We start from the raw sequence: 19,970 nt of genomic DNA, 5'->3' as shown, positions 1-19,970 counted from the left end.
ATTCATTTACTTACTTTACATCCCAGTGGGAACCTCTTTCTCCTCTCTTCCCAGTCCCTCCCTTTCACCTCAACTCTCTTCCCCCCTTAGCCTCCTCCCTTTCTTCTCAGAGGAGACTTCCCATGGGTATAACAACTTGTCCTATCAAGTAGTCTGGGGTGCATCTTCTTCTATTGAGGTGTCCCAGTTAGGGATAAAGGATCCAAAGGCAGGCAACAGAGTCAGACAGCCCCTGTTCCCTGCTGTTAGAAATCTCACATGAGGACCAAGCTGTACAGCTGTTCTATTTGCTTGGGAGGTCCTAGATCCGCCCCATGGATGCCCTCTGGTTAGTGGTTCGATCACTGTAAGGCTCGATAGGTCCAAGTTAGTTGATTTTTAGGTTTTCTTGTTGTGACCTTGACCTCTGATGCTCTCATCCTTCCTCACCCTCTTCCGTAAAATTCCCTAGGCTTTGCCTGACATTTGGCTGTGGCTCTCTGCATTGGTTTTCATCAGCTGCTAGATGAGGTCCTTCAGATGACTGTTATGCTAGCCTCCTGTTTGTAAGAATTAAACTGTTATCTTTGTGAACTTTTAAAAATGAATATGTAATGTTCTTTTCAAACACCTTTGATTAATATTTGTTTGAAGTCTATTTTGTTAGATATTAAAATGACAACACCATCTTGATATTTAGGTCCATTTGCTTGGAAGAGCTTTTCCAACCCTTCACCATAGGGTAGTGTTTATCTTTGGTGCTGAGCTGGGTTTCTTGGATGCAGTAGAAGGATGGATTCTGTTTTAGCAGCCATTCTGTAAGCCTGTGTCTTCTTATTGGTGAATTGAGTCCTTTTTTTTTTTTTGAGACAGGGTTTTTCTATGTAGCCCTGGCTTTCCTAGACTCCCTGTGTAGACCAAGCTGGCCTCCAAGTCACAGTGATCCACCTGCCTCTGTATCCGAGTGCTGGAATTAAAGGCGTGCGCCACCATGCTTGCAAGTCATTGATGTTGAGAGATACCGATACACTGGAGTTTTGTTGTTGTTTGTAGCTATGGTGGTGGTGGTGGTGGTGGTGGTGGTGGTGGTGGTGGTGTGTGTGTGTGTGTGTGTGTGTGTGTGTGTGTACACGTATGCGCGCGGGTACACGTGCTCTGCTTCCTTTTGGTGTTGCTGATAATGTAAGATTACTTATTTTCTATATTTCCATGTATGTAGTCAACCTCTTTTGGTTAGATTTTTCCTTCTAGAATCTTGTGTAGGATTGTATTTATAGATAGATATTGTTTAAATTTGGCTTTTCATGCAATGTCTTATTTTCTCCATTCATCGTGATTGATATTTTTCTGGGTCTAGTAATGCTGGCTGGCATCTGGAGTTTCTTAGAGTCTATAGTCCATGTGTCTAAGCCGTTCTGGCTTTTAGAGTCTGAATTGAGAATACAGGTGTAATTGTAATAGGTCTGCCTTTATAGGTTACTTGTTTTTGTTTTGCGTTGTAGCTTTTCATATTCTTTCTTTGTTCTGTATGTTTAGTGTTTTGATTATTATGTGGCAGGGGGAACTTTCTTTTCTGGTCCAGTCTGTTTGGTATTTTCTATGCTTCTTCTACCTTGATAGGCATCTTGTTTAGGTTAGGAAAGTTTCCTTTTATAGAATTTTGTTGAAAATATTTTCTGAGCTGGGTGGTGGTGGTGCATCCCTTTATCCCAGCACTTGGGAGGCAGAGGCCAGCCTGGTCTACAAAGTGAGTCTAGGATAGCCAAGGCTACACAGAGAAACCCTGTCTCGAAACCCCCTCCCCCAAAAAAGAAAAGAAAATATTTTCTTAGACTTTCATTGCTATTTTTTTCTCCTTCCTCGATTCCTTTTATTCTTATGTTTTGTCTTTTCAAAGTGTCCCAAGTTTCCCAGGTATTTTGTGTCAGGAATTTTTAGATTTAACATTAGCTTTGTCCAATGAGTCCATTTCTTCTATTGTATCCTCAATGCCTGAGATTCTCTCTTCCATCTCTCCTCTAAGACCCTAAAATTTTCATTTGTAGGATTCCCTGTTTTCTTTTTCTTTTTAATTTTCTTTTGTTTCTGTTTTGTTTTGTTTTGTTTTTTAAAGACAGAGTTTCTCTGTGTAGCCTTGGCTGTCCTGAACTGGCTTTGTGGACCAGGCTGGCCTCGAACTGAGAGATCCACCTGTCTCTGCCTCCCGAAGTTTGTGGGTTTTTTTATTGTTTCTATTTCTATTTTTAGATCTTACGCATTTTTGTGTGCTTTCTTAAAATGTTCAATTTTTTTTTTTTTTTTTTTTTTTTGGCTTTATTTAAGAGATTTATTGGTTTCTTCACATTGCTTGATTGCATTTTTCTGGAATTAAAAAAAATTTATTTATTCATTTCCTGTTTAGGGACCTCTATCATCTTCACTTAGTTGGTTTTAAGGTCTTTTTGTGCTTTCAGCTTTGTGGTGATTAGTGATCTGGGCTGATTTCTGGGATTGTCTTGTTTGGGTGGGTATTTTGTTCCTGGGTTTCTGTTTACTCTGTGGATTTTCACAGAGTGTGTTGGCTGAGTGTTGGCTCTCTTACTGACTGCTTGGCTGGTGTGTTCAAGAGTGAGTGCTTGCTGGTGTTGGAGGAGGAGGGCAGAGAAAGATGACCTTAGCAATCCCCAGCAGGCATAGACAGAAGAAAGCTGAAGCTGCCCCTGCTGTTCTAGTCCAGTGCTAGGGGCAACTGTGACAACTGGGTCGGGTTAATAGATAGTGCGATGGATCTGTGGACAGGCTACCTGGTCTTCTGGTAGATGTGGCATGTGGTTGAGCATGGATGTCTTCCTGAGCAGAGTCTGGGACACAGAGGTGAGGCAGGAAAAGAAGGGCAGTTGGGGAGGGTCTGTGGTATTTCCAGGAGGCATGGAAAGGGGGAAAGGAACCGTCTCTACAGTAGACATATCCAACATCTTAATACTGAGACATCAGGGTCCCGGGAGTCACTTATTTTCACAATTACAAAATAGAAAATGAACAGAATTTTTATTATTAGCCCTATAACTCCAATTTAAAGAATCCAAAGAATGTCTCCTCCAAAAGCAAACACATTTATTATATGACAGCCTGTTTTTAGGCTGGCAGTGTTTACTGTTTGAAAGCACTCCAGACAAACACAATATCTGAACTGATCTTTTTATGAATAGCAAATATGAATACCTAATTTCTTTTACTATGTTTCATCATTTACTCTATAAGGTAGGAAATGTTTGTTTGTTTTGTCATCTGTCTTATTTACTGAGTTCTTTCAACTCCAGGGGTGAACCTAGTGTGGCCCCATATCTTTACACTTCATTGTCAGAGAGCTCTAAACCAATAATAAAAAGAGGGCTTGAATCTGTAACCTATTGTTCTGTCTAGTCAGAGTCTGTCAATTGTCTCCGCTTACCCTGCACCAATTACACTGTTTCAGTTTGCTCAGGGCAGACACTCTAAGAAGATGTACTTATCTGTGCTTAATGGTCTCCAGGGAATAAAGAAGACTTCAAATAGTGGCCAGATAAGTTAATTTTAGGAGTTCCTTAAAAATACTCAACATAATTTTTCTTAGGAAAAGACATAAAATGAATCATCATGCATAAAGTCCCCATGATGCAAAAAGCAAGAGATCAAAACCCAGTCTGCTCAGCTTTGCTGGAACTCTGTCAAACAGCTGTGCTGGTTTCATGACTCATTATTTCTAGGGGATATGGCTGTACCAGCAGGTCACTCAGCAGATACCAACACCCAAGTCAAGTTGGGAGACTCAAAAGCACCTGCTACTCCAGTTTCAGGGCATCTGACACCCTCCTCTCTTCCGTGTCACCTGTACACACATGGAAGACATTCTCTCTCTCACACACACAAATATACATAAAAATGGGGATAGACTGGTTTTCAAGAGTGCGAATGATGTATAAAGTAGTTAGTGCAAAAGAAGCTTCTTAGGTGTATAATAGAAATCATGCACTGTTTCTTTAAAAATCTGCTTTCTTGCATTTTGTGTTCTTCACACTGATTTCTTCACACTGATGCAGACTTGTTTCCAATCAATGATCAGGGGTAGAGTCAGGAAACAAAATGATTTCTAAGTGATCCTAATAGATATCCTTTTCTTTATCATGAGAGAATGAGATACTTTTAGTAGTCAAAATTATTTTCTCCAATGTTGAACCATTTGTATGTTTAGGGAAATCTCTTCAATTCGAGTAGCCTTCCACCCCCAATCCATTTTCTGTTATAGGCAAAGGAGAGAACCAGAGTCCACGGTGTGAGTGCTGGCTACTGATTTCTTTTATTTTGATTTTAACTATAACCCTGTGGTTCTTGTTGAAAGGGCTGTGTTATATTTATAGGTCTGTCTTTGTGTCTGGTTTTATCAGTGTTGCCATCTATGTTGTATGATTTCATTAGTTATAATCTAATGCTATTGTTTCTCAGGAAAATGATAGACCTTCACCAGTTTTTATCTTCAGAAAATTTAATATATTATGAGTTCTTGAGTTGTTGGTTTGGGTACTTTTTCTTTCTTTCTTTCTTTCTTTCTTTTTTTTTTTTTTTGTGAGAGGGTTTGTTTTTGGTTTGTTTTTTTTTTTTTTTGGGACAGGGTTTCACTGTGTAGCCTTGACTGTCCTAGACTTGCTTTTTTACACCAGGCTGGCTTCAAATTCACAGCAATCTGCCTACCTCTGCCTCCAGAGTGCTGGGATTAAAGGCATGCACTACCACGCCTGGCAGGGACTTTTCTTTGGAGAAAAAAATTTTCTCTTTTTGATCTTGATTACTTACCTCTTCTCATTTCTTGGCTGTTGTTGCAGTCACCAGTGTTTGTGATTTGGCTACTTAAGTGATTGATAAGGTTATCACATTGGTTTTGGGTTTTCAAACTTTCTCATATATTATTGTCTCTGTGTCCTAATTGGCCTCAGCTCTCTACATTTTAGAGCCTAGAGTCATCTGAGGGAGCCTCAGTTGAGGCCATGCCCCCACAAGACTGGCTGGTTGCTGTGTCTGTGAGAGATTGTGTTGACTCATGGTTGAGGTGGGAAGGCTCTTCCACTGAGGACAGCAGTATCCCTAAGCAAGTGGGCCTGGGCTGGATAAGAAAGCTGGCTGAGCATGAGACAGGGACCAAGCAAGAGAACAAGTGAGAAGCAATATTTGTCCATGGTGTTTGCCTTCATTTTCTAAGATGAATTTCTCTCTCAAAATGATGGACGGTGATCTGACTCACATTAGTCAGAAGATGGCCTTAGAACTCTTGAACTTGACATTTGGACACTTGTGAGCCCCCATGGAAAGACTAACAATAGATCCCAATTATTTGCAAGACCAGCAAGGGCTCTTAATTGCTGTGCCCTCTCTCCTGCCATATGTTGCTTATGCATGATCGACATCTATATTGCTAATAATTTCATCTGTCCATTCATAACAGCTTAAACATGCATTCCTTTTTAGTAAAATCTTATTAATGTTACAGGTTAAACTGAGGCACTTCAGGTTCTGCAAGATGAATACAGAACTGGAGTGAATGTCTAATTCTTTGTAGGAACTTCGGTAAAGACCTCTGAGTTCTTTCTATCTTCTTGTTTGAGTGATTTTTGCAGGGGAGTCAGGGTCTTAACATGTACCTCTTGCTGTCCTGGAACTCGTTGGGTTGACCTAGCTGGCATCCAATTCAATGGCACACACTTGCCTCTGCCTCCTGAGCTGCGGTGTTAAAGGCATGAGCAAATACACCCAGCTTGCCCATCATTTTGTAGGTAGTAATTGTTCACACCATTTCCCTGATGTGTGCTCAGTACTGAGGATCTGTTGGCTTGCCCCTGTGTCAACTGGCATTTCTCTTGCAAGGCTACATCCTATTCAAAGGGCAAAGAAAGGACAGAGGTGAATTTCATTAATGAGTTTCCTTCAGAAGTGACTTGATGATTTCATTAAGACTTCTGTGTCAGGGAATAAGGGGAGGAGGCACCAGAATTATATGAATACATTGTGAGTGAAGCAGACATTTACAGTGTTATCAGTTTCATACTTTCTGTTGAACACATATATGGGATATTTTAGGGTGCAGTGACCTATGATGATGTGCATGTGAGCTTCACTCGGGAAGAGTGGGCTTTGCTGGATCCTTCCCAGAAGACTCTCTACAAAGATGTGATGCTGGAGACCTACAGGAACCTCACTGCTATAGGTAAGACTGTGGATTTTCTTTTGCTTTCTACAATAAGGGGACAAGTGTTTGTTAGTGATACTCTTCTGTAATTTTACTTGAGAATGAGGAAAAAGGGGATGAATAAACCAGGCATAATTGTAAGATTCACTGAAGATAGTAACTTAAATTTTGCCTAATTTCCAATAATATACATATGTTTTCTGGTACTGTATGTTAGGCTGCCATTGGGAAGTCCACAATATTGAGGAACATTTTCAGCATCGTAGAAGACGTGGAAGGTAATTTTCATCTTCAAACTGATACAAATATACTTCTGAAGAAATTTAAAATTTTTTTCTGGATTTTTTGTTGTTGTTGTTGTTGTTGTTTCTTAGTTTTTTTGTTTTTGTTTTGTTTGGTTTGATTTTTGTGAGGGTTTCTCTGTGCAGCCTTGGCTGTCCTGGACTCACTTTGTAGACCAGGCTGGCTTTGAACTCACAAAGATCTGCCTGCCTCTGCCTCCTGAGTACTGGGGTTCAAAATGTGGGCCACCTTGCCAGGCCTTTTGTCCAGGAAGTTTTAAAGAGACGCAACAGTGCCAGGAGGTGGTGGTGACATAGGCCTTTAATCCCAGCCCTAGGGAGGAGAAGCAGGAAGATCTCTGTGAATTTGAGGCCAGCCTGGTATACAGAGCAAGTTTCAGGACAGCCTGGTGTACACAGAGAAACACAGTCTCGAACAAAGGAAAAGAAAAAGTAACAGTGTAAAAAAGCACTGCTTTAAGTGTATCATTGATTATTCAGTTCTCACAGAACCTTGTCCCTCAGTGTTAGGTGTCTGATTTGTTTTTTAAAGACATTCTTCTAAGAAAGAACAAACGATGCCTTAACATATATCACCATTTGAAAGATTTCCCCGTTAGAGCTATGCCATTTTGTCTCATGCTACTTGGATATTTCAAAATTTATACACATTGAATAGTGTCTGTGTATAAGTATATGTCGAAAACCTTCTAATAAGCAAATAGTCCGTAGTAAAGCTGGTGTTACGCATATACTTGTAATGCTGCTAAATTTAGTGAGGGGGCAGTTGATGAGAGTCAAGAATGTTTTTGTGGAAAAACCTTAACCCCAAACCACATGTCTATGAGGAACAAAAAGCCACCCTGTATGAATGCAACGTGGAAACCTTTCATTTGTTATTCTTTTAATAGGTATGTCATATGTCTCAATGGATACATTTGGCATACATATGGATACATTTGGGATATTGAAAGCAGCAACCTCCCCTGCCCTCTCTCTCTCCCAGAACAATGAGAAGATATGTAGTATTTGCCACTTAGAGTAGGTTTCCTGAATGGGATACAAGTTTAAAATTAATTGGTGTCCCAACTTTATTGGGAACATCCAAAAACTCACACAGCAGAATATCCCTGTGAGTACTATGAATGTGGAAATTCTTCTGTTTATCCTGGCTCACTTAGCAAATGTTGTATGACTCACACTCTAGGAAAATTTATGAATGCAATCATGTGATAAAGCACTGAGTTCTTCCAGTTCTCTTCAAATACGTGAAAAACCTCATATAGAAAAAGGATGCGATGGGCTGGAGAGGTGGCTCAGAGTTTAGGAGCACTGGCTTTTCTTCCAAAGGTCCTGAGTTCAATTCCCAGCAACCACATGGTGGCTTACAACCATCTATAATGAAATCTAGTGCCCTTTTCTGGTGGGCAGGTGTACATGCAGGCAGAACATTGTAAGCATAATAAATAAAATCTTTAAAAAAAAAAAGGAAAGAAAAAGGATGCTATAAATATGAGCCATGATGAGTTCTCTCGCCATCACAGGTGTAGTCAGAGATGCAAAAGAACACATAATGAAGGGGACACCATGAGTGTAAACAACGTGATAAGACCGTAAGATCTGATTTCTCTTTATTATTAGACCAGCTTGTCTAATGAATTCATAGAGATAAAAGGATTCATCAGTGTAATGAATGTGGTAAAGCTCTCACATGTACCAATTATCTTTGCAGGCATGAAAGACGTCATACAGGAGAGAAACCCTATGAAGGTATTCAGTATGGTGAAGCCTTTGCACCTCACAGTCATCCCAGAAATCATAAAAGGACACATACTGGAGTGAAACCCTATGAATGTAATGAGTGTGGTAGAGCCTTTGCGCGTCACATTTCTCTTCAAAGGCATGAAGGAATTCATACAGGAGAGAGACCCTATGAATGTAATCAATGTGGTCATGCCTTTGCATGTCACAGTAGTCTTCGTAAGCATAAGAGAACACACACTGAAGAGAAACCCTATGAATGTAATCAATGTGGGAAAGCCTTTTTACAACACTGTCATCTCCAAATACATATTAGAACACATACTGGAGAGAAACCTTATGAATGTAATGAATGTGGTAAGGCCTTTTCACAACACGGTTACCTAAAAATCCATAAGAGAACACACACTGGAGAGAAACCCTATGAATGTAACCAGTGTGGTAAAGCCTTTGCGTATCACTATCATCTTAAAATGCATAAAAGAACACATACTGGAGAGAAACCTTATGAATGTCATCAGTGTGGCAAAGCCTTTGCTCGTAATGATAATCTCCGAATACATAAAAGAACACATACTGGAGAGAAACCTTATGAATGTAACCAATGTGGGAAAGGTTTTACATGTCCCAGTAGTTTCCGAATACATAAAAGAATACACATTGGAGAGAAACCTTATAAATGTAACCAATGTGGTAAAGGCTTTTCACGTAATGGTAGTCTCCGAGTACATAAAAGAACACACACTGGAGAGAAACCCTATAAGTGTAACCAGTGCGGTAAAGCCTTTGCATATCACAGTCATCTCCGAAAACATAAAAGAACACATACTGGTGAGAAACCCTACAAGTGTAATCAATGTGGTAAAGCCTTTGCAGGACCCAGTTATCTAAAAATACATAAGAGAACACACACTGGAGAGAAACCCTATGAATGTAACCAGTGTGGCAAAGGTTTTACATGTCACAGTAATCTTCAAATACACAAAAGAACACATACTGGAGAGAAACCTTATGTGTGTAAGCAATGTGGTAAAGCCTTTGCACAAGATAGTGGTCTCCGAGTACATAAAAGAACACACACTGGAGAGAAACCCTATGAATGTAATCAATGCGGTAAGGCCTTTTCACAGCACAGTGGTCTCCTAACACATAAGAGAACACATATTGGAGAGAAACCTTATGAATGTAACCAATGTGGTAAAGCCTTTACACGCCGCAGTCATCTCCAAATACATAAAAGGAAACATACGTGAGGGCAACCCTATGATTGTATTCTGTTGCAGGGTATTTGATCACACTGTGAACCCCAGATTATGTACTGGAAAAGCTTGTTTCTAGTTGTGGTGTGGCTCATCCTTTAATCCAAGAACTTTCTGCTTATTGTAAACAGATTGTTGTGGTGTGGCTTGGTCCTAGCACACACCTTTAATCCAAGAGCTTTCTGTTTATTGTAAACAGGATTAAATAAAGTCAACCATAGGTCAAGAGGTGGAGCAAACAACCAAGTGACAGAGAGTGTCATCTGGGTGCTTTCTCTGCCTCTTTGAGCTAGTAAGCTTTCACCACAGCATCTGGCTCCTGAGTCTTCATTAGCAAAATTGAATGTTGGGACTTTGCAGCAGTAATGTGGTAAACCATGTCACAGTCATCTTCAAAGGCATGGAGGAAATCATGGTGTAGAGAACCCCTGTGAGTGTATTTAATATGGTCAGTCCTTTGCACAGCTCTATAATCTTCTTCATGGAAGAATTTATACTGGAGAGAAATTTTATGAATGGAAGCAATGTGGTATATAACCTTTTATGTTATGGGGTCCGCAGAGATTCCCCACAACTCAAATACTGATCAATGCAAAGGACAAGAATTTATAGATTTTTGTTTGTTTGTTTTTGTTTTTTGTTGCCTTGGCATTCCGTGACTCGCTTTGTAGACCACGCTGGCCTTAAACTCACAATGATCCACCTTCCTCTGCCTCTGGAATGCTGGGATTAAAGGCATGTGTCACCATGCTTGGCCAAGAATTTATTGTATTTAGGCTGCGTCTGATCAATCTGGACCACAGAACATACTCAGAAGTTGTACAAACACCCCCCTCTCCCAATGCCAGAATGTTATATAGCTTTTAAGCTTGAAAACCACCAACATTTGTGCTGAGTTATAGCTACTTTTTTCCACCGATCAGATTTTGGGGTTAGAGGCTTTCCTTATGTAGTTGATTTATGTCAACTGATACAGTTGTAGGTTTTCCAGTGTAACCAGTCATACCTATTTATTCTTTTGTGATTAGGAGCAGTCATGGTCCTAACCCTCACTCCAACCCTAACCCTAATCACTGTTCTTACCCTGACCTTGACCCTAACGTTAATGTGTCTAAACCATAACCCTCCACCCTGACCCGGTTTCTTAATCTGGCTTCTGCAATTTATACCTGCTTTTTAGGGGCTTATGGTTCTGAACTTCAAAAGTACACTTGCTTTGCCTTGCTTCTTAATTTCTTGGCTGCACTTCTCCCTATCTGGGCTTAGTTCGTCAGAGAGCTGTCTGTAGTGGAATTTTGGGGGGCACCGGGCTTTGGTTTTCCTGTCACACCCACGTTAGAGATTGTCCTCCTCCACTACCTAGCAACATTTTGTCTATGAAGAAAAATAAAATGACGTAAACAACGAGAACGAGCAAGAGTGATGTGCACAGTCAGAAGTGGGAGAGCCAGGGCAGCAGTGTGTAGCCACTGCTGTGGCACTAGAGCATGCGTCTCTGAGGAGAGAGCACATGTGCGGCTCTGTGCACTGTGATAAAGTTCACTTGAGTACAGGACTGGCGAGAGGTGGACAAGAGGCCTGAGAGAGGAGAGGAGTCTGGGTAAGGGAGTAAGCAGGAAAGAGAGAAGGCAGAGGAAAGGGAGGGGGCAGGAAGAGGGGCGAAGATTCAGTGTCCGCTGTGGTTAGGGAAAAGGAAATTGAGCTTAGGATAAAAAAATAAAAATATCGGGGAAGCCACTTGGAAAACACCCACTTGAGGTGTCTCACATAGGGCTGTGAAATGCTCACATTTTCCCAGGACCCCTCCTCCCGGTCGCTGGTCTCCGTCTCCTGACCACTCAAGTCCTTGTCCCTGTAGTAATCCCCTCTGGTTTTCCTCAGTCTCCATCTAAGTCCGCGAGGGCACATCCCCAAACCCGGATAACCAGAGTGCTCCCCATGGACTACACGAAGGGCTCGCCCGGGCAGGAGTGGCCTGCGCATGCTCCATCGCCGGGCTATTGAAACTATGAGACTATCAATTCAAATGGATGCATTATAGTTCTTCGGAACCATTATGATCTCAAAAGCAAAGGAGAGTGATACCGATACACCGGCTGAGGTGTTAGCATGTTCTTGAAGTACCGTGGCATGGATTAAAAGGAAGTTTGGTAGCAACCTCCACCTAAACGACACACTAGGCAAACTGTGAGATTATTTAAAAGAACGAGGAGATCAAACAGTACTCCTTCTCCATGCGAAAGTTGCACAGAAGTCTTACGGAAATGAAAAACGATTTTTTTTCCTCGTGTGTATCTTATGGGCAGTGGTTGGAAGAGGGGGGGGAAAAAAAAAAAAAAAAAAAAGAACAAATGGAATGAGACGGTTGTTCCGAACAAGAGTCTCAGCCCTGTGCATATTGGAATAGGAAATAGTGACCAAGAAACGCAACAGCTAAAGTTCGTCCCTTTGGAAGGGATGAACTACTGCGCAGGCCAAAACACTGTACATATCACTGAATCGGATGATTCAGACAAAAGAAAACACTTCATGTTGCCTGTAAAGATATTCTACGGCAACGCAGATGACTCTGGTGTGCTCCTCAGCAAACGGAGAAACGTCATCTCCAAACCTTCCAAAAATAGCAGTCACTGAAAAAAATGCTGACTCGTGTATTGCCTCAGGAGCAAAGGTGGCTTTGTTTAATCGACTTCAGTCCCAGACAGTACCAGATACCTGCATGCAGAAGGAGGGAATCTTCCTCCGGTTCACAACAGTGGGGAGCACCTTATATTCATCTCTTGGATGATGACGAATCAGAAGGAGAGGAGTTCACAGTCAGAGATGGTGACATCCATTATGGGCAGACTGTCAAGCTTGCCTGCTCACTTCCTGGCACGGCATCCCAAGATTGATAATTAGGAAGGTTGATAAGCAGACAGCCTTACTGGGTGCAGATGACCCTGCATCACAAGTCCATAAATGTGCATTTTACCCTTAAGGATACAGAAAGAATGTACTTGTGCCTTTCTCAGGAAGGAATAATCCAATTTCAGGCCCCTCCATATCCAAAAGAACCAAATAAAGAAATGATAAATGATGGAGCTTCCTGGACAATCAGCACAGATAAGGCAGAGTAGACGTTCTGTGAGGGGATGGGCCCTGTCCTTGGCCCAGTCACTCCTGTGTCTGTGGTCGAGAGTCTTCCCTTGAATGACGGCGGGACGCAGCAATGCTTGAACTTACAGGACAGAGCTTTACTCCAAATTTAAGAGTGTGGTTGGGCATGTGGAAGCCGAAGCAATGTACAGACGTGGAGAGAGCATGCTGGGCGGTCCCAGACGTTTCTGCATTCCGAGAAGGTTGGAGATGGGTCTGGCAGCCAGTCCAGGTTCCGTAAGGATGGAATCATTTATTCCACCAGCCTTGCCTTTACCTACACACCAGAACCAGGGTCGAGGCCACACTTCAGCACAGCAGGAGCAATTCTCAGAGCCAACTCAAGCCAAGTGCCCACCAGCGAATCAAACACAAACAGCGATGGAAGTTACACAAAAGCCAGCACAAATTCTACCAGTGTCAAATCGTCCACAGCAACTGTGGTGTCCTAACTACCATCTTTTTGCTGGGACTTAAGCTGACTTGAATGCGGCAAAAAATTGACAAAAAGAAAGAAAGGAAAAAGGAAAGGCAAGGATAAAATGAACTTTTTTTGGGGGGGGGGGGTTCTTGGGAAATCTTTTCATACCAGGTGATCTATTCAAAAGCCCATTCTCTGCAAGTACTGATGTGAAATGTGGAAGCCACACAAAATGAAAAGCATCAGGATGTACAAACTTGGAAATTAAGGTTTTCAGCTGTCTCTCTCACACACCCCTTTTTGGTTGGTTTTTGTTTGGTTTTGATTAAATGGGCAAGAAATAGAAACGTGGCTGGAGTACAGGTTAGGCTAGAAAACACACATCTACCATAGTTGTTATGGACCAAGGGACTTGCATCAGCTTTAGTGAAGGGTACATGTCACCATGCCTTTTTTATATCACAGTGTAGTAAACCTTGCTACCAAATAGGTTGCGCTCCCACCCTTCTAGTGTTGGCTCTGAAGTACGTTCAGGTTCGAGGCTGACCATGCTTGTTCAGTCCGAGTACCGAACACTTCCGGGTTCTTTTGATCTAAGGCTGGAACTTTTTAAAGCTGAAGTCTTATGACTTTCTCATACATTGGACTTATTTTGATTTCAGCAAGTCGAATTTTGTAAAGGCCTGCATATTTCTTTTAAGATTATATGAGGTCTGCAAAAGGCTTTTAAAGATGCCTCTGCCTTGTCTGCAATACATGCAGTGTATGTTAACTTAGTCTACTCTCAGATACTGTTGATAGTTATTTCTGTGTTTTCCTTTTTTTAAAAAAATGTATTTATAGTGGTAGTCTAAGAGATTCTAACATGTACACAGAGTTCGGCGTCGCCATCTAGTCGTTTCTGAGGTCGATGGCACCGTGGGCATCACCATTCGAAGGGTGTGCCTCTGCTTGCTCATCAGTCGGTTGTGTTCCAGGGTTTGTTCAGGTTTCCCTTCTCCCCCAAATCTTGTACATAACTTGTACTATGTGTAAGTTAAACATTTTATCTTCAACTTGGAATGTTCCCAGTGATTACATTCAACAGGGTGTTTCCCACCTTGTTGGCAAATGGTAAAACATATCATGAGATTTATTTGCTACCAGGATAGTGCCCTTACGGCGAAATGAGGAAAGTCTCTGCAGGATGATTTATTGTGCTTCTCGCTGCCCCCCCTTTTTTTTAGCCTAGGCCAGAACATCATTATAATTTTAAACATAAGACCATAAAATGGCTTTTATTAGACGATAACTAAGTGAAGTGAACTAAAAGTAGCCAGAAGACAGTATCTTAGAAACAGATAGTTGTAAGTATTAAAACTACAAATGTAACTTTATATTTCCATTTTCCTCTTTGCCCTTTGTTTTTCCCCAGTAGAAATGTTCTGTCCAATTTCCTTTTCTTTTCAGTTTAGTTTCGATTGCATTCAGGCTTTTGTGTCAGGCTTGTGTGCTAATATTGCCAGTTTTATTTTGCTTCTATCCCTGCACTTTGGTGAGGCGTTGTTCAGTTTCTTGGGAACTGCAGCAGACTTATGTGGCTACGTTTAGTACAGAACCACGTGTGTGGTGTTAAAGGACGGTCTAGTGATGGCAGCCATCGTTCTTTCTACAGTGATGGCAGCCATCGTTCTTTCTACAGTGATGGCAGCCATCGTTCTTTCTACAGTGATGGCAGTCATCGTTCTTTCTACAGTGATGGCAGCCATCGTTCTTTCTACAGTGATGGCAGCCATCGTTCTTTCTACAGTGATGGCAGCCATCGTTCTTTCTACAGTGATGGCAGCCATCGTTCTTTCTACAGTGATGGCAGCCATCGTTCTTTCTACAGTGAAGGCAGCCATCGTTCTTTCTACAGTGATGGCAGCCATCGTTCTTTCTACAGTGAAAGCTACCTCTAGATTGTGGTAAGCTCTTACTGTCGCCTAAACCAGGAGCCACTAGTACCTTATGAATGCAAACTGTAACCTTTATGGCATTCTCAGTGTCTTTCTGGCTCCCTGGCCTTGTGAAAGTTTTTTCTCTTAAGAATCCTTTGTCAGGAGCATTGCTTTCCAGCTTTGCTGCTTCCTTTCACCATTTTTCATAGACTGTGGCACTGTAAATGCCATGCCGAACATCTTTAAACAGCCTCCTGCTGGGTTTGTCAAGTGGAAGGCCATCTGTAAAACGTGTGGCAGTGCCAGCCTTCTTAATCAGGCCCAGGCTATTCTAGCCAGTCCTCTTGATCAGCTGCAGCCAGTCTCCTTCCCCACCCCCACCCCTCCCGTCTGCCTCAGTGGTCAGGGCAGAGCTCACTGTGGCCTTACCTCTCTTTCCTTCAGAGTTCAGAGCCGCTTCTGTCTGAGCACCACTCCTCAGCTGTGGTGGAAGCAGGACGCTGCCATCTGTTCAGAGCCTGAGCAGTGCCCAGTGCCCTGTGCTTTCCAAGGTCCTAGATTTGGGATTTAGTTACGAAATCATTAAGTTAGCTGAGAGCAGATGAGATGCTTTTGAAGAATAAACTATTTTCTTACCCAGCTTTGTAGCTTAAACTAAGTTTTCAAGTTCATGGCTTTATTAAAACGAACTTTGACTTTTTAAAGTGCTTATATGTTGTTTTGGTTCTTTTGTTTATTTTAATAAGAATTGAAGCAATTAGAATATAAGTCATTTCCTGTTTAATTTCTTTTCTTTTCTTTCTTTCTTTCTTTCTTTCTTTTTTTTTTAGCAAGTCCAAGAATTTAACAATAAAGGCTTATTCCCGTGGTTCTATGTCAGACTCCTACCACAGAATAGAGTGAACTGATATGTCTGTTTCACCACGTTATTGCTAGTTCTTTTGTCAGCTGCTTTTATTAAAAGTCCTTTTTGTGGATTGCTAAAATAAATAAATAAATAAATAAATACAAATGTCCACAAATGGGCACCAGCACGTATTAGCACAACGTACAAACTTCAAATGCCAGCCAGTCAGGAGTTACCTGGTACAGCTAGCTACATCCTCTAAACAAACTTAATGCTACAAACTACCCCCCCTTCCCAAAACAACAACAACAACAACAACAAAAAGTGCTGCTATCCTGAGCCCCTGTCAAGCGTGAGTTCCCTGCAGTTAGATAAAAGACCTTCTGCTTTATCCCTGGGTGCACCTCTCCAGTACACACAACCTTGGTTCAGGCTAGAGCACTCACCATCCTAGGAAGGGCACGGAAGGAAAGTTGATGCCTCATCTGATCACAGGTGGTCAGCTTCTGGGGAAATAAGTGATCCCCCACACCAAGAGAGGTGGCAGGCACCAGCCCATCTCCTCACTAGCTGCTGAGACCTAGTCTTCAGTAAGGACCCTACCTGTCACTCTATCAACAATCCAGTGAGAAAAGGCAGAAAAACCAAAAAACAAAAACCTGCCACCAAGCTACAGTCATTTCTAACTTCGGAGGCCCCTACAGAATTTCCCCCTCCAACAACAGTGACAAGAAAAAAAGTAGTTCTCTCAAGAAAGCATGAGCAGCCCCACAGTTATTTGTCCTGGTCCAAGGGCGAGAGGTGAAGCTGATCAGAGGGGCAGCTGGGGACAGGGTTCTGCAGTCAGTGTGACAGCTCCAGCATGTTGTCAGTGGCTTACAAAGGGACAAGGATACTGGTCGTAGTAGAACAAACTGGGCATCAGCACTGATTCTAAACTCCAATATATGGGATATTGTCTGGCCCTGAGCACAGAAGAGGAATCTTCATGCTCTCGGATGGCTGGTCCTTCATCTCTTCCTCTTAGTGGCATGGAGAGCACATACTCTCTCAGGCTGCAGTCAGTCTCTCGTTTGCTCACTCTCTTCTTCCCCCCTGCACTGGGTACACTGGCCTGCTTTGAAAACCTATTCAGGCTTCTGCACCAAGCCCATCCTGCTACCTTAAAGGCCAGCTCCTCCGGAAGCCCTTGCCTTGGTTCTGTATTCCCAGCGCCCCTACACCATCACATCAACGCCCAGCACCTTTTTAATGGATGTAAACATGTTTTTGTTTTGATCCCTAGTGTGGGATGTGAAACTGCTCAAGTGGGCTGTGATCTTTGTCAGCTGGGATCTGCCCTGTGCTGGCTTGAGGGGTGTGTGTGGGGGGCATGGTCTTTGCCAGTTGGAAAACATCCTGGTGTAGACATCGCTTCTTTTTGAGACACTCCTAGAAAACTTCAATGAGGCTGCTGCTGCTCCCATTGTTTCTGTTTGCTGTTTGCAGTTGTGTTTATTGTTGCTTTACTGGATTGCTGAATCCTGAAGATGAGTAAAGTCGTCCCAAGGAACTGAGTTTAAAAAGGTTTACATCCCCTGTCCCTACTAACCTTTTTCTCCCCTAGGGTTGGAAGTGAGATAGAGGCATTAAGAAACCCCAAAGAGGGGGCTGCAGAGATGGCTTAGTGCTTAAGAGCGCCAACTGTTCTTCCAAAGGTCCTGAGTTCAATTCCCAGCAACCATGTGGTGGCTCACAACCATGTCTAAATGAGATCTGTGTGCCTTCCTCTATTGTGCAGGTGCACATGTAGGCAAAGCAATGTGTGTGTGTGTGTGTGTACATATATCTATATGTATATATATAATAAATCTTTTTTAAAACTTGTGTAAAAAAAGAAACCCCAAATAAAGTAGGTTTTTAAAAAAATCAAAGCCTACACACCCTGATAACTCCTATGTTTCAAAGCATCCTCCAGGGCTTGAAGAGGTGGCTCAGTGTGTAAGACTGCTTGCCATGCTCACAGAGGACTGGACTTTAGTCCCCAGCACCTACACCTGGAAGCTCAGGACAGTTAGCTCCAGAGCTAGGTGATCTGATGTCCTCTGACCTCTGTGGGCACTTGCACTATATAAGCACATAACTACAAATAGGTAATGAAAAAGAAAATAAATATTTTTCGAAGCATTTCTCCTCTTGCCCCCAAGGGAAAGTTCTTTTGACAAACGGTGCTGGGATGTCCCTGTGCAGAGGAATAAAGTTGGACTCATATCGTTTCCAAATATTAGCCCAAAGTGGACTAGAGACCAAATGCAAGACCTCGATCTATTACATTCTTACAGAAAACCCTAGAACAAAAGTTTTGTTTTTGGGTATGGCAGCTTATACCTCAAATCCTAGCCCTTGAGAGACAGAGGCCAGAGGATCATAAGTTTGAGAATAGTGGGCTGGAGAGCAAGCTACTGAAACCAAACAGGAAGGGCTGGGATTAGGTGGTTAAGATGGCTTGCCCTCCAAGTAGGAGGGCCTGAGTTAGAACCAGCAGCACCCACATAAAAGCTGGCGTGGCTTGGGTACCTATAACCCCAACATTTGGAGGGGGAGGGAGAGAGAGGGATGGAGAGGTGATATAGTCACAGAAGCCCGGCTATGCTAGGCAAGCAGAGAGAGATGAGTCTTGAAAGTCGCGGGCCAGCCAGTGTACCAAACAGCAGCACACTTCGGTCTCAGTGACAGAAGTCTCAAGGCAACAACTCAAAGGTTGACAAAGGAAGACACTGATAGTGTCTTGCTATGGCCTCTGCACATGTATGCATGTGTATGCATAGTTACACATGCATATCACACAAACACACATGCACACCAGTTACAACCACTATCGTAAGTAAACTTTGAGGCTGGAGACATAACTCAGCAATCGAGTATCTCCCTAGGCCCTGGGTTTGGTCCCAGCACATTGCTGATAGTACAGCGAGGGGCCTGGCTATGGGGAGAAGAATGTGGAAGCAAAGGCCCAGCCCAGCTTCTCACCAGCTCCTGGACTGTGCCCAGAGTTGCAAGAAGTGGAGACTTAGTGAAGGCTCGCAGAAGCCCTAGGGTTGTGCTTTGTTCTCCTTCCTGTGGCTTATAAGGGCCAGTCTGGAGCTGTCCCTTGTAACCCTATTGCTGTGCCTGCTCTGAATAGCTAGTAAGTGCACTAGACCCTGCACAATAGCTCAGTTCACATTACCTGTTTATGAAGATCACATTCTGGTAGTGCCATCCCCTGGGAAGGGGCCTGCAGAATGTGGGAGGCAGGGACGGAGGGGAGGAAAGGCGGGAGGAGAGAGGAGAGGAGAGGAGAGAGAGGGAGAGAGGAGAGAGAGAGAGACAGAGAGAGAGGGGGGAAAGGAGTGAGAGAGAGAGAGAGAGAGAGAGAGAGAGAGAGAGATACTACATTGCCAAGGTTGACCCTAAATTTCTAGCCTCAAACAATCCTCCTGCCTCACCCAGTCTCCCAAAGGTTCAAACCTGAATCCCAATTTCAAATTCTTTATATCAGAACGTCCATGCCAGGACAGGAGTTAGAAACACTTCTTGTTCAAGCTGCTTCTGTCATGAGGGAAACTGAGATTACAAAGTGCTAACACTTCTCTGGAGACATCAGAACCTTAAATCCCAAGACTGTCATACCCTTCACTTTACACCTGGCCTCTGAAACTCACACCTCAAAAATGACTCTACTTTGGGGCTACAGAGAGGGCTCAGAGGTTAAGAACACTTGTTACCCTAAACCTAACCCACCTATCATATCCCAATGAACACACTAAAACTGGGTGGGGTGTTTTATTTGCATGCATATCTGTGTACCACTTTCATGAGATACCCGAGGAAGGAAGAGAGTGACAGACACCCTGGAGCTGGAGTGAGCTGGGATGAGGGTGCTGTGAATGGAACCTGGGTCCTTTGGAAGACCAGCCACTCCTGTTAACCACTGAATCAGTTTCCAGCCCCAAAACTTTTCTAACTGTGAAATCTGATACATTTATGGACCACACATTTTACTAGATGATATCAAGCTTTTTTTATTATTTCATTTTATTTATTTTAATCTGTTTACATTTACTTATTTTGCCTGTGCAAATGTTTTGCCTGCATGTGTGTATGTGCACCATGTGTGTGCCTGATGCTTGCAGAGGAAAGAAGAGGAC

The 19,970-nt window shown here is 42.6% G+C and overlaps 2 pseudogenes; both read left to right on the top strand.

Annotated features, from left to right (window-relative positions):
* Positions 1 to 19,970, top strand: part of LOC127193881 (zinc finger protein 431-like) — a 59,520-nt pseudogene that overhangs the window by 20,368 nt on the left and 19,182 nt on the right.
* LOC127193870 (recombining binding protein suppressor of hairless-like) lies at positions 11,668 to 13,066 on the top strand (annotated as a pseudogene).

Source organism: Acomys russatus, chromosome 9 (genome assembly GCF_903995435.1).
Source record: "Acomys russatus chromosome 9, mAcoRus1.1, whole genome shotgun sequence".
Classification (NCBI taxonomy): Eukaryota; Metazoa; Chordata; class Mammalia; order Rodentia; family Muridae; genus Acomys; species Acomys russatus.
The sequence above is the reverse complement of the archived record's forward strand: the minus strand, read 5'-3'. Positions and strand labels throughout refer to the sequence as shown.